The sequence below is a fragment of the Lonchura striata genome, chromosome 1 (assembly GCF_046129695.1).
Source record: "Lonchura striata isolate bLonStr1 chromosome 1, bLonStr1.mat, whole genome shotgun sequence".
Classification (NCBI taxonomy): domain Eukaryota; kingdom Metazoa; phylum Chordata; class Aves; order Passeriformes; family Estrildidae; genus Lonchura; species Lonchura striata.
The window spans coordinates 128,430,485-128,442,572 of NC_134603.1; the positions used below are offsets into that span (position 1 = coordinate 128,430,485).

The window sequence follows — 12,088 nt, forward strand, 5'->3', positions numbered from 1 at the left end:
ATGTCTCTACTGATGCTTATCTAATTATAATCTACAAAAGTTCTATACTGCCTCTGTGGCAGACATACATTCTGTGTTACCTCTGTCAACTCATGAATCTAGGTAAAGAGTAGATACACTAACTTCTCTCTTTCTCATCAGAAATAATGCAGGGAGATGATTATTATAAACTTCTCCTTCATATTTATTTTTTAAGACATGACATCCCACTGTTGGCCTTTCATTAATCTACCTGCGTGAAGCACATGCATAGGCATGATATTTAACACAACGAACATGAGCAAAGCAAAATCTAGAGGAAATTTATAAAACAGAGTAAGAAAGACTACACTCAGGAGTCCCTCAATATCTTTCATTTTGTACTTTACTGACAGGAATGATCTCTGCACTAGATGATTATTGTGAATCAACTAAAAGCATCTAAGTTTAATAATTCTGTCCATCAGTTCTTTTAACAATTACAGGGAATATATTATGCTTCAATTGTTCTTGAACTAAGTTTAAAATATAACAAAAGGTCTTCCCCAAAAATTACATTGGTCATTGAATGTTAAATAGTGATTCCACTATCTGGGTTAAAATTCAAAAAATGTTTAAGGACATGTTCTATCTTTTCACACAGTTAAGACAGTTCAGTAAACATGCATATGGTAATTAATCTTAAAACCATAGTTTAGAATTAAATGCATATTTGAGATACATAAATAAATATATCTTTTTTTGATGTCTGCTAGCCATATGCTTCTTTTTTATTTCCTGCATATATATAGAATAAAATGTAATGAAAAAAATTGCATATTACTCTTATAATACTACATCCAGAAATAGACATTAAGCACATTTTGCCCCTTACCTCCTGCCCCAGTTAGGTACTATAATATTTGTATAAAGCTTAGTAGTCTTTATATTTTAGTGTTTCAGAATGAGTGAGGTATTAGATGTCTACTTCTTAAGTAATCTTTGACTAAATAATATCTTTTCAGACTGAGCAAACATCTCACATTTAATATGGCTAGGGGGTCACTCCTGCATCCAGTGGAAATGAATAGTATCTTTCATGTAGATTTTAGAAGCTTGCCGACCCATTGCTCCGTTATATCTCTGAAAATATTCCCACTGACCTAAGGTTTGGCCAAGGTCCCTCTTTGAAGTAGGAACAACAGAGAGGAAAAAAACTGTACATGGAAGGTAAAGATGAGAGTAGGTTGTGAGGAAAGAAAACTACTTTCATTTACTGAAAGTACTCTGCTACACTGCCTTTGTCCTTACTTCTTTTGTACTTGTCATTTCTTCCTTTAACGCACTAGAGGTAATATGAAACCAAAGTACAGACAAATCCATAAGTAACTTGAGCATTGTTACACATATATGACAATTGGTAAAACCACTGGCTGATCTAGGATTGTCCAGCCTGTAAAGGAAGGATCTGGGGACACCTAAGAGTAGCCCATGGAATTAAATGCATCTAACAAGAAGGCAGAAAAGTGCTCTGCATAGTTAGGCATGGTGGGAAGAAATGGGTTTATGGGCATAAGTGGAAATTAGAGGTTCAGGCTTGATATATGGAAGAACAACATCACCATGAGGATGCTCCAGCATTAATCAGGTTGCCCATAGAAATTATGCTGTCTCCATCTATTGAATACAGGCCCTTAGTCTGATCTGATTTAATCCTAACTAGAGATGTCCTGAGAGTCTTTAAACCAGAATTATCCCATGATACATTGTAATCTATAAAATACAGTGCAATCTATAAAATACTGGTTGGAGAAGTCTAATAACACCCTTAGTTACTCCCCAGGATGGCACTGGCTTTTTTTCTCTGCCAGGACTCAATGCTCGTGCTCAGCTTGCTGTCTGACAAAACTCTCAAGGCTTTTTCAACAGAGTTGATCTCCATCCAGGCCCCATCACTGAGGGTTTTTATTTCCTTAGTGCAGGGCTTCGTATTTCACAAGGTTCCTTGTTAGACCTTTCCTCCAGCATGTCTAGGTCCCTCTGGGTGGCAGTTCTACCCTTGGCAGGGGTTAATTAGTCCTCTCGCCTGCAGACTTTAAGAAAAAGTACTACTGTGTGTCCTTCAGGTCATTAATAAAGATGTAAGGACATATGCTTTATCCTTAAAGATGTAAAGATATATTCCTAGGTAATGACATTTCCTATTGGCATTTAACTAGAGTACAGCCCGTTAGCCAATACCCTCTTAGCCCAGCCATCCAACCAGTTGCACACATATCTAGTTTTCACCAATCCAGTCTGTTATGTCCCAGCTTGGACAGGAGACTGTTGTGGGAATAAGCATAGAAAACGTTGCAAAAGCCAAGATAAGTACCATCCACTGGTGTTTCCATTTTTCTCTCATCCATATATTCAGTCAGTTCATCACAGAGGACAGTCAAATTGATCAGGCTAGATTTACCCTTAGTAAATTCATGTATATTGTTCCCACGCATCCTGCTGTCCTTCATATGACTCAGAATGTATTCCAAGAGCAGTCAGCCCAGGATTCTCCCAGGGCAGAAGTAAGACTGACTGATCTGTAGACTTGGATCAAGCAAATAATCTTGTGTGCTGTTGTTAATTCAACAGGTCTGAATTTAGATGCTTTCAGTCTTAAATCTTAATTGCATTAATGAAAGAATTGCTAAAGGTTCTGTTAGAGTATCTGGTAAACTGGATAACAAGCCCGAAAAAATAGTTCAGCAGATTAATGTAATTTCCTCTAGTTTCTCAACAGTCCTTGATTTTCTCAAGTACAAATGTCTGCTCTGTGGTTTATTTTCTTTTAGCTACCCTAGATTTTATACACACAAACACACACACAAATGTGTGAATATATATAGACATATAGAATATCAGTGATGTGATATAGACATATAGAATATCAGTGGTGCTGACCTACAAATGTCTCTGAGTATTTGGGTATTTCACAAGAATTTTTCCCAATCCAAACTGTGTCAATAGGTATATTACTGTGTAAATATGTATATGGGTCAGGTGGACTATACATACTATTCTATGGTATATCGTTATCATGACAATAATTAATGTAAAGTGATATCAGCATAATCTGTGAAGGTCTTGTTTCTGACAAAATGGTTTGATTCCTTTGGATCCCTATTACTGATTGCTTGTGAATGTGCTGTTTCTGGGAGGGAGCAGTGTAGTCTACTCCATACTGAAGTTTTTTGATGAAAACATATGAAGTGTAATGTAACTTTGAAGATTTTTTTTTCACTTAATTACATTTTCTCCACAAAACTCTTTCATATAGTGTAAAAATGTTCTAAGGTAGATGAATCAATGTTTATAAGATTAATAATTTCTTTAACAAATTTGGTGAACTGTTTCTTAAAACCATATATTCTGAAAAATATTTTCTTTATATATAGCTTGCTGTTACCTTAGCTGATTTCACATGGAGTCAGACTACTTTTCAATAGTTTGTACCTGTGATGTACAGTAATGCCATCACTGAAGTCAGATCTGTAAGCCTGAATCCTTTTTCTTTCAAAACTTCTAATATACTATAACTGCAGATGACTGTTGCAATATATGAAAAGCAAATAAAACATATTGGAAACTGAGAATCATTTTTCTGTTAGGATTCTTTACTTCATGAATCACATAAAAATGTATGGCCTCAAGTTCATCATAGTTTTATTAAATGAGCAACTTAAAGTCATGCTTAGTAACAAAATTAATTTAAATATCCAAACACAGATCTAAGTATATAGTATAATAAATTTAATATTTAAAATTCTGGCTGTGGCTTCTAGACATCTGTTATTTTCTTTGCTGTGAGGGAGTGAGCTGTTAACAGACAAACTCTTCGCTTATTTTAATCTGCTTATGGTAGGAGCTTGATTTAAGGAGGGGAGGACAGGAGCATATACAGTTTGGGCAGCATCCTGCTTCTGGAATAGGAGGATGGAGCTTTGTATTGAAACCAGAACAAAGATGCTTATGCAAATGTGCTATGCACAAAGGCTGCCACTGAACTCTGTGCTGAGGAAGCTCTTAGCCATAAGCCATAACCCATCTATCCCCATCCCCTACCTGTTCTCCTGCTGCACATAATACAGCAATGTTTCTAAAATTAGGCATGTGGATAGCAATCTCCTAAATATTTTCCAGTAGAAAAAAGATTCTTAGAGTCCTTCAGTTTGACATCTGTTACATTGACCTTTTTCAGCTCATCTGTACTGAGCTGGCTTTCACCTGTGTGAGGGTTGTTGCCTTCCTAGGGCAAAATGAAATCTTTAATGAAGGAGTTAATTTTTCTTCCTGTGTTGTAAGACCTCCAAATTTTTCTTTGGCATTTTAAAGCTACAAGGGTCAATGGACTTGTCATTCCAAACTGCAAATGAACTTGTGGGACCTTTTCCATTTCAATAGGAACTGAAGTTAGACCCTTTTCTTATCCAAAGCAGCAGAGAACAGTAAAGGCCTAAGTTAAGTGAATATATGGAAATTCTGCACAACATAAGAAAATGTATTTTTAATTTTTATCATATTTTTGTAGCAATTTTTATTTTTTTATTACCATGTCTGAGAGCGCTTCAAAGCAATTTTTAAGGCAATATGGTGATTCAAAACCACCTCTCTGCCCGTACCACGAGATGTAACATTTTATTGCAAGACCTATAAAAAATTTGTGTTGCACTGGAATAATTTATCACAAGTAACTAATAGTAACTTGAGGCTCAAGTATACTGGGACTGAATTTCTTCTCAGTATGAATTCCTTCCCAGAACAAGAATCTCTTGAAATCAGTTTTAAAGGGAAAGCAACAGATTAGACATGGGGAACTAAGGGCAAGTACTTGGCATGTGCTACTCTGAAGCTGGCATTTGGAAAGATATTTATAAGATTGACTACTGGATGTCAATAATAGGTATGATGCCATACAGCTGAGAACATATTTTTCCAAAGTTATAAAAAAGTTGTTTCTTTTGGTTTTGTGAGAATATGAAGATAACTGAATAGCTTATTTAGAACAAAATCTGAGTTCATTTAAGACAATCAAAACTATATAAAAATGAAATTTTAGTTATGAATATTTTTGTATCCCTGAGTATATGGTATAATTGCATTATATAATATAAAGTTGCATTTTACTTATATACTTTACTTACAGGAAGCTCTTCTAAATTTTAAAACATTTTGTTAAACAAAAATTTGAAGTGTCAATGAATTTTGGAAACGTGCTAATTGGAAACACTTAAGTATCTTTAATGGTGTTGTGGAGAAGCTAATTTATAGAGAGCCAGTACCATTTATGCTGAGGAAACCACATTCAGTGCTCTAGGTGAATTAAGGAATTTTTTAAGAAACCTCTCTATAAACCAAATCAGGTTGGCATGGTTTTGCATGGTTCCTACAACAGAAGATTCCAAGAATTTCTAGCACTTGTGTCTCATTAAAATTAAACCCTCTAAAAGCATATTTTGGAAAGGAAGAATGGATACACATACAAAAGAAACAAAATGCAGGGAAATGTTTATTTTCAAACTTCAATGGATTTATTATATAAAATTATTAGCAATATACTAAATCTCATCTACATTGTCTAAAACACCTTTCAGCGCTAGTCTTTTAGTGCCATATATCAACATAGTGAATATAAATTAACGACATTATAATTAAACATTAATTATATTAATGTTTAATTATGTTAATTATAATTACATATTATAATTAATCAGGTTTCAAGCTGAAGGTCTGAAGCTTATCTGACCCCTCAAGACTTGAAGATGGAAGTTGGCAGTCCCTAGGAATCTCTCATTAAACACCTTGGGAACCTGTCAGTGAAAGTTTGATCAGCTCCCTAGTTCTGTATCTTGCTAAACGGTAGGCACCGGCACAAAGACATTCATTTCCATGCCTCTGCTACTCTTGGTCCCTCATTTCTTCTTTCTGAGTAAATCTGCAAATCTGCTGGGTTGTTGCTACCCTCAGAGAGGTTCCAAACAGGTGCTGGAGGGAAGCGGGGCCCAGGGCAGCGCTCGGCGGGGCAGCTGGCCAAGGTGCCTCGGCCGGATGGAGGCCGGCGGGCCGGGCACGGCGGGCTGCTGCCGAAGCGGCGCCGGGCGCCGAGCCGGGACCGGGCCGGCCTCGCCGGGGCCCCGCGGCTGCCGAGCGCCGGACGGTGCCGCGGCGGGGAGGGCGCAGGCTCCGCCAGCGCCTTGAGCCGCGGGCTCCGGCGGCGCAGCGCCCGCGCACCTGCGTGGGAGCCGCTCCGCGGCCGCCGCCTTCCCCGGCGCCCGCGGCGGCGCCCGGCCGGGCAGGTAGGCGCGGGGCGGGCCGCGCTCGGCCCCTCCGTGTCCCCGCGGCTGCGCCCCTGCCACAGCCCCGCCGCCTCGCAGCGCGCAGCACGGAGGGCGACCGGCAGCCCTGGGCGGTCGCCACCGGCGGGGAGAGCCTGTAAACTTTGGGTAAGTGTTGCACGGGCTTAGCGCCGCTCGGCGCGGGGCAGCGGGCGGAGGAAGGGTAGCGGAGCTTTGCGGAGCGGTGCGCGGGTCTTGCCGCACCGCTGCTCCAGCGCGGAGCGGGCGCGGAACCGGCGGGCGGCGCCCGGGGGATGCGGACGCTGGACAACAGGTACCGCAGCTGCACGGGGCGGGAGGGGCTGCAGAGGGGGTGTCTCCGTGTGTGCGTGTGTATGTGTGCGTGTGTGAGTGTGTGTGTCGCTTCTCCCCTCCCCCTGCCGCCCGGCCGGGAAGGGGGTGGGAGATGCGCTGGCGCACCGCCGCTTAAAACCGCGCCGCCCGGAGGCGCCTGCCCGTTCCCGAGAGGAGGGCGGCTGCCGGGTCCGCGCTGTGCCGCGGAGGGCGGCGAGAGAGGGGCCGAGGGCGGCGGTGACCCCGCGGGGCCGGGCCGGGCGCGCTGGGCTGCGGCAGCCGGCGGCGGGGCGGGGCGGGGGCTGGCGGCGGTGTCGCCGCCGTCGCTGGCGGGGGCACGGCTGGATGGCCGGTCCGCGGCTGCCCGGGGCGCCGCGCTCTCCCGCATCCCGGGGCCGAGCGGTCCCTCCGCCCGCATCGCACTGCAGTAAGTTCGCGAGTCGCTGGGCGGCCGGAGCGGTGGGGGCCGTGGTTCACGGTTGTGTCTGGGCGTAGTGGAGGGGCTAAGCTGAAAGTTGTAGCTAACCGTGGCGTGGTGAATTTGTCACGACGCTTCGCTTTCATTTCTAGTTACTGCCAATTTGCCTCGTCGACCCGTATCACTTTGCTCAACCTCAGTCAGTGTCCTGATGCTGCCCCTGGTAGCCGGGTTCACGACGGTGAAGTGCTGAGGCATCCAGTGTGGATGCGAACACAGCGCGGGCAGGAAACAAAAGATGCAGCTGCAAACTTAGGCTTTAAAGGCTGGTCTTCTTAAACTTTACGTGTTGCTGTCACGAGCTCATTCTTGCGTTTTGGGTTTGTTTTGTTTCAGGTTTGTTTTGTTTTAGGGATTTTGTTTGTTTGTTTTGTGGCCCAGTGTTGTTCTGATTCTGTTTTTAGAACAGTTTTATTTGTCAAAAGTGAATGCAATTACATTTTTCATTGTGAGCGTCATGTTTTGGAGATGGATTAAAGGTTTTCTGATCAGATTACTATACTGTAGGTATTATTTTCCATAGCTAAACAAGCAGATTGTAGGGTCTTTGGTTCTTCATTGATTGACTGTTTTTCTACAAATTTGGGTAGAACTTTATTAATTTTCAAAAGCAGTTTTGTCTGGTTGATGTAAGGTTAGAAAAAAAAATTGAAAACTTATAAAACCCTATCATAAAATAAAAAAGACAATGCAACAGGATGGGGAAAACCAGTAATTGTAGCAGGAGATGTAGTCTTTTAAGTTTCTATAAAAGCTACTCGGCATTTCCTACTCCCATTTAGGTTAAATGACCTAATGTAGCAAGGTAATAGTTTTTCTTTGCACTTCAATGGTATGATGCACATATTTAGAAAGTCATTATGCATCCAGGAAAAAAATCCATAGCAAGAACCTAATATGCATTCCCAAATGACTGGACTTATGCTATGCTTTATGGATAACATTACAGGAAATAAGTCCCTTGTTTCTCCCCAAAGTGGTAATCCAGTATTACTCAGAGCCTGAAATGTCTATCTAGTACAGAAGGAAAACAAGCATCAAGAAACATGGGGCATCACAAAGCAGCACCTTGCTCCAGGGGCTTCTCTTGTCTCTTGTTCATTTGTCAAGGTAGAAGGACTTTGTTGTTTATCGTGGCAGGGAAGACCTGGAACTGAGACTGTTTTGTACTGTGAATTTGAAATATTTGGGTACAATTTTTAATCTAATTTAGGGGCCTGCAAACATCATATGTTGCTGTTCTTAGCCTGGTTTAGGAAAAACCTCCTTTCTTAATTTTTTTAAGGAAGAAGTATATATGAATTGTTATGTACCAGCTGAAATCATCTTTTCGAAACACCTATTGGTGTCTTGAACAGTATTCAGTAGCAATGCATAAATGAACAGATATTTTTTAAGAGTTCATGCAATATAAAAATAAGTTAATTGTTTCAAAGAGCACTAGATATTAGGTTTTACTTATAAGGAGATTCTGCACTGTTTCTGCTCTGGAATTGTCATTCAGGTGTCTCTATAGGATGGGTCTAGGTACCTATTGCCTATGGAATGAGATCACTGGAACAGGAATGAAGAGAATGATAAGAGAGTTGTAGGAAGCCTGTTAGAGCAGCATTTTGATAAAACAGAGTGTAAATAGCTCATCTGAGAGTACTAATTAGGTTAATACTGGAAAGCTTCAGTCACCTGGCTGAGTAATTGGACTGGCCTTATTATAAAACATTTGTGTATGTCAGCAGCACTGAGTTCTTGTGAATGGCACATATAGAATGAACGATAATAGCTTGAAGTCATGCTTTATATTTAATGGAATAAAAACCAACAGCATATAGCATAGAATCATGGAATATCTCAAGTTTTAAGTGATCCATAAAGATCATTGATTCCAATTCTCTGCTCCTCATAGGACTAACTAAAACTAAACTGTGTGACTAAGAGCATCGTCCAGATGCTTCTTGAGTATAGATAATACATGCTATTTCATTCTCTTTGAATTGTTATGACCATTATTAGATCATAAGCCTTCTGCAGACAATTTTAACAAGTCTTTTTAAGGCCTCAGTGAGAAGTGGATGATGAAACATTTTCATCTGTATCTGGAATTATGGAAGAGTGATGGCAATCAGAAAGAGTGGGTTACAGAAACAATTAGTCTTGTTCTGTGGTTTAGTGTGCAGGATCAAGAGGAGTTCAGCCAGAATTCTACCCATGGAATGGAGAAGCTACTTGTGAAAGATGTTTATGCTTATTTTAAAGTTATGATAAAGTTCTCCCAGTCAAATCTGGGGGACATTAATACCATGCAGTGCTGTAGAAGAAAAGGATGCTGGCCTCCTGAAAGCTTCCTACAGCTTGCTGCTATCAAGTAAAGTTTGCAACCTGCTTCAGGAATTCCCACCTGAACTTTGCCTTACTGTCTAAAGTGAAAAAGATACCAAGAATATGGACTACACCTTGCTCTGGATTTAATTCCCAATTTTTATTTTTTTTTTTTTACCTTTGTGTAGATTATGTTCCAGCGGTTACTCTGAAGGAATTATAGCATGTCACAGCCAGGTTAATCAATAGAAGTTGGCATAAAAGGTTAGAAACAATCATTTTATGACAAGAATTCCATGTAAAGAATCTCTTGACCTTCACTTGTGAGTTTCTTCGGTCAGTTTTTTGTTTCCTGTGGCACTTACAAGATAATTACTAACAGTAATAGAAGACTTAAGACAATTACTTGTCCATAATTTAGTTTTTCATAACAGTACTTTATTAATAATTTTTTCTTTGGAGACTTTTTTATAGCTAAACCAGCAAATTGCCAGTACTGGAAAGCTCAAGAAGTGACATGGTGGGTCCCACTGAGAAGAGTTTGATGTTTGTAGTTATTTTTAATACCTTACCTAAAAGAGTGAAAAAAAGTTAAAGATTTGGGCTTTGAAACTGATATCTTGATTTTGTCAACCTGACCTAGTTTTCAGTACACTAATAATGCTCTTGCTATGGATAGAAATAATCTGATGCAGGTAAAGTATTTAGGCTAATTCAGGAAGTTGAGGAGTAAATATTTATTTATTTAGTTGGAGTTGAGATGAGTAACTGTCCCCAAACAGTAAAACAGCTTTATGCAATGTAGAACACATTTTTAATTGTTTCTGAAGAAAATAAAATACTTCTCTGAATAATGTTTGCAGCAATTTAGCCCTGAAGGGATATAGTTAGTTTGCCACAAGTTTAAAAGCTTAACAAATGTAAGTATTTGGGGGCTGTTTATTTCTTGTCCTACCCTTTAATACAAGTTTGGAATGTAAGTGTACAACTCTGACACTATTGTTTTGCCCTGAACAATTTCTTAAAAAGTAAATAAAGGCAAGCAGAGTTGTAGACATGTTTGGCAGTTCAGTGTTACTAATTAGACTTCCAATTCTGGGGACTGATTAGCTTTTTATTTTTAGATGTTTGTTGTTTACAATAGTAAATAATAACTAAAATGACCTCTAGATACTTCTTTGTTAAGGATTTTAGGAATTACTTTTCTTATGGTGGCAGATATATTTAGTTAATACAAATGCCATAAATTACTTAATTATCTTTAGGTTGATTTTCAGCCACAATTTGATTTCTTGGTTTGAAATTGTTATGGTTTTTTTCATTAGACATTCAATGAGATGTCTAATGCTCAGTAGTTGTAATAAGAAGCTCACTCTCTAGTCCTTGCAGTAGTTACAGTCTCAAGAGATGTGATGAAAATTTTCATGAAAGTTAATGTTGGTGCATCCAAATCTATGAGCCTTCTGCTGTGATATGGTGCTTTGCTTGCATATAAAGTTGCCTTATAGTTATTATGAAGTATTCCAATGTGTTGTTGGTTTAGTCAGGAAATGGGGAAAACTCACACAGTTCATAGAAATGTCTTTCTTTTCTCTTTTGTCCTTTAAAGCATATTGTGTAAAGTAAAAGCAATGAGTCAAATTTATTCTCTTTGGTCTAAATTTTCCCCCAGGTAGACACTTCTGATTTATACAGTGATTTGAGTTTGGAAGTTACCTGAAATCAATCCTGGATGCTCTTGAGGTGTATGTGGCTTTTCCATGCAGTGACATATTTGTATGTTTGTAGTCTTAGAGAACTGAGAAGCTAAATGTAAGTGAATTAGAGAAATGGCAAACAGTAAAGCAGCTGTATCAGTCTAGGAGAAAATCTCAAGTGGTGTCAAATCAGCAAATTTTGCTGTCTTATCTTTTAAAAGGAAAGATAGTATTTTTTCTAAATCTAGAGACTATGGCCTAGACATAAGAATATGAACCACTGCATCCCGAGACTGAACGATCTGCTGCTGTTTTTTCCTTTTTCAATGTGGATTTTTCTACTGTGTCCTGCATGAATTTATGAATTAATCAAGTGAATAGGAGATAATATTATGCCAGAAATAGATTTCAAGAAGGGAAGAAAGAAAAATGAGAATAAAGGAAAAGAAAGAGATAACATAGCAAGAAAAATTGATTCTGAAGTAGATGAAAACTGAAAGATATGTGATTACAAGCAGGAATGAATTAAGCAAGCAAAAGGAAATATAATGCTTACCATTTACAAAATTATAAAATTATTTTTTTCTATTTAGTCTTCAATGAAAACCTTTTTCTAAAATTTAAAACAATTCTTTAAAAAGGTTTAGGTTTAGATATGTAAAACTTGATTTAATCTCCTTTCTATAACCAGAATGCTGCTTTTGTACACCCCTAGAATATTTTACTCAATATCTTTGCCTATTTCTTTAGATTTTGATGACTTGGTCATAATTTAGAAATAAAGTTTTTCAAATGTTAAAAATATACATTAATGTGTCTATTCGGTCTTCTGTTCAATATCTAAATACCATATGGCTACCTTCTGTCTCTCCTATTATTACTAAGGGAAAGTCAAAAGCGCCTGCTGGGGTAAATTTTAATTTTAAGATGAGCATCCTTTATAGGTCAGTTGAAGCACATTCTGAATGTATCCA

The 12,088-nt window shown here is 39.1% G+C and overlaps 1 protein-coding gene across 7 annotated transcripts in view; it reads left to right on the forward strand.

Moving 5' to 3' along the window:
• Window positions 1-6,304: 6,304 nt before the first annotated feature.
• DGKB (diacylglycerol kinase beta) overlaps window positions 6,305-12,088 on the forward strand; it is a 339,840-nt gene continuing 334,056 nt past the window's right edge. For 6 of the 7 annotated variants that reach the window (XM_021538315.3, XM_021538318.3, XM_021538320.3 and 3 more), the window contains exon 1: window positions 6,931-7,050. The gene's annotated coding sequence lies outside the window, so the exon portion shown is untranslated. Of the gene's footprint in view, window positions 6,438-6,930; window positions 7,051-12,088 lie in introns of those variants that run through there. The other variant, XM_021538316.3, reaches the window with a different exon arrangement.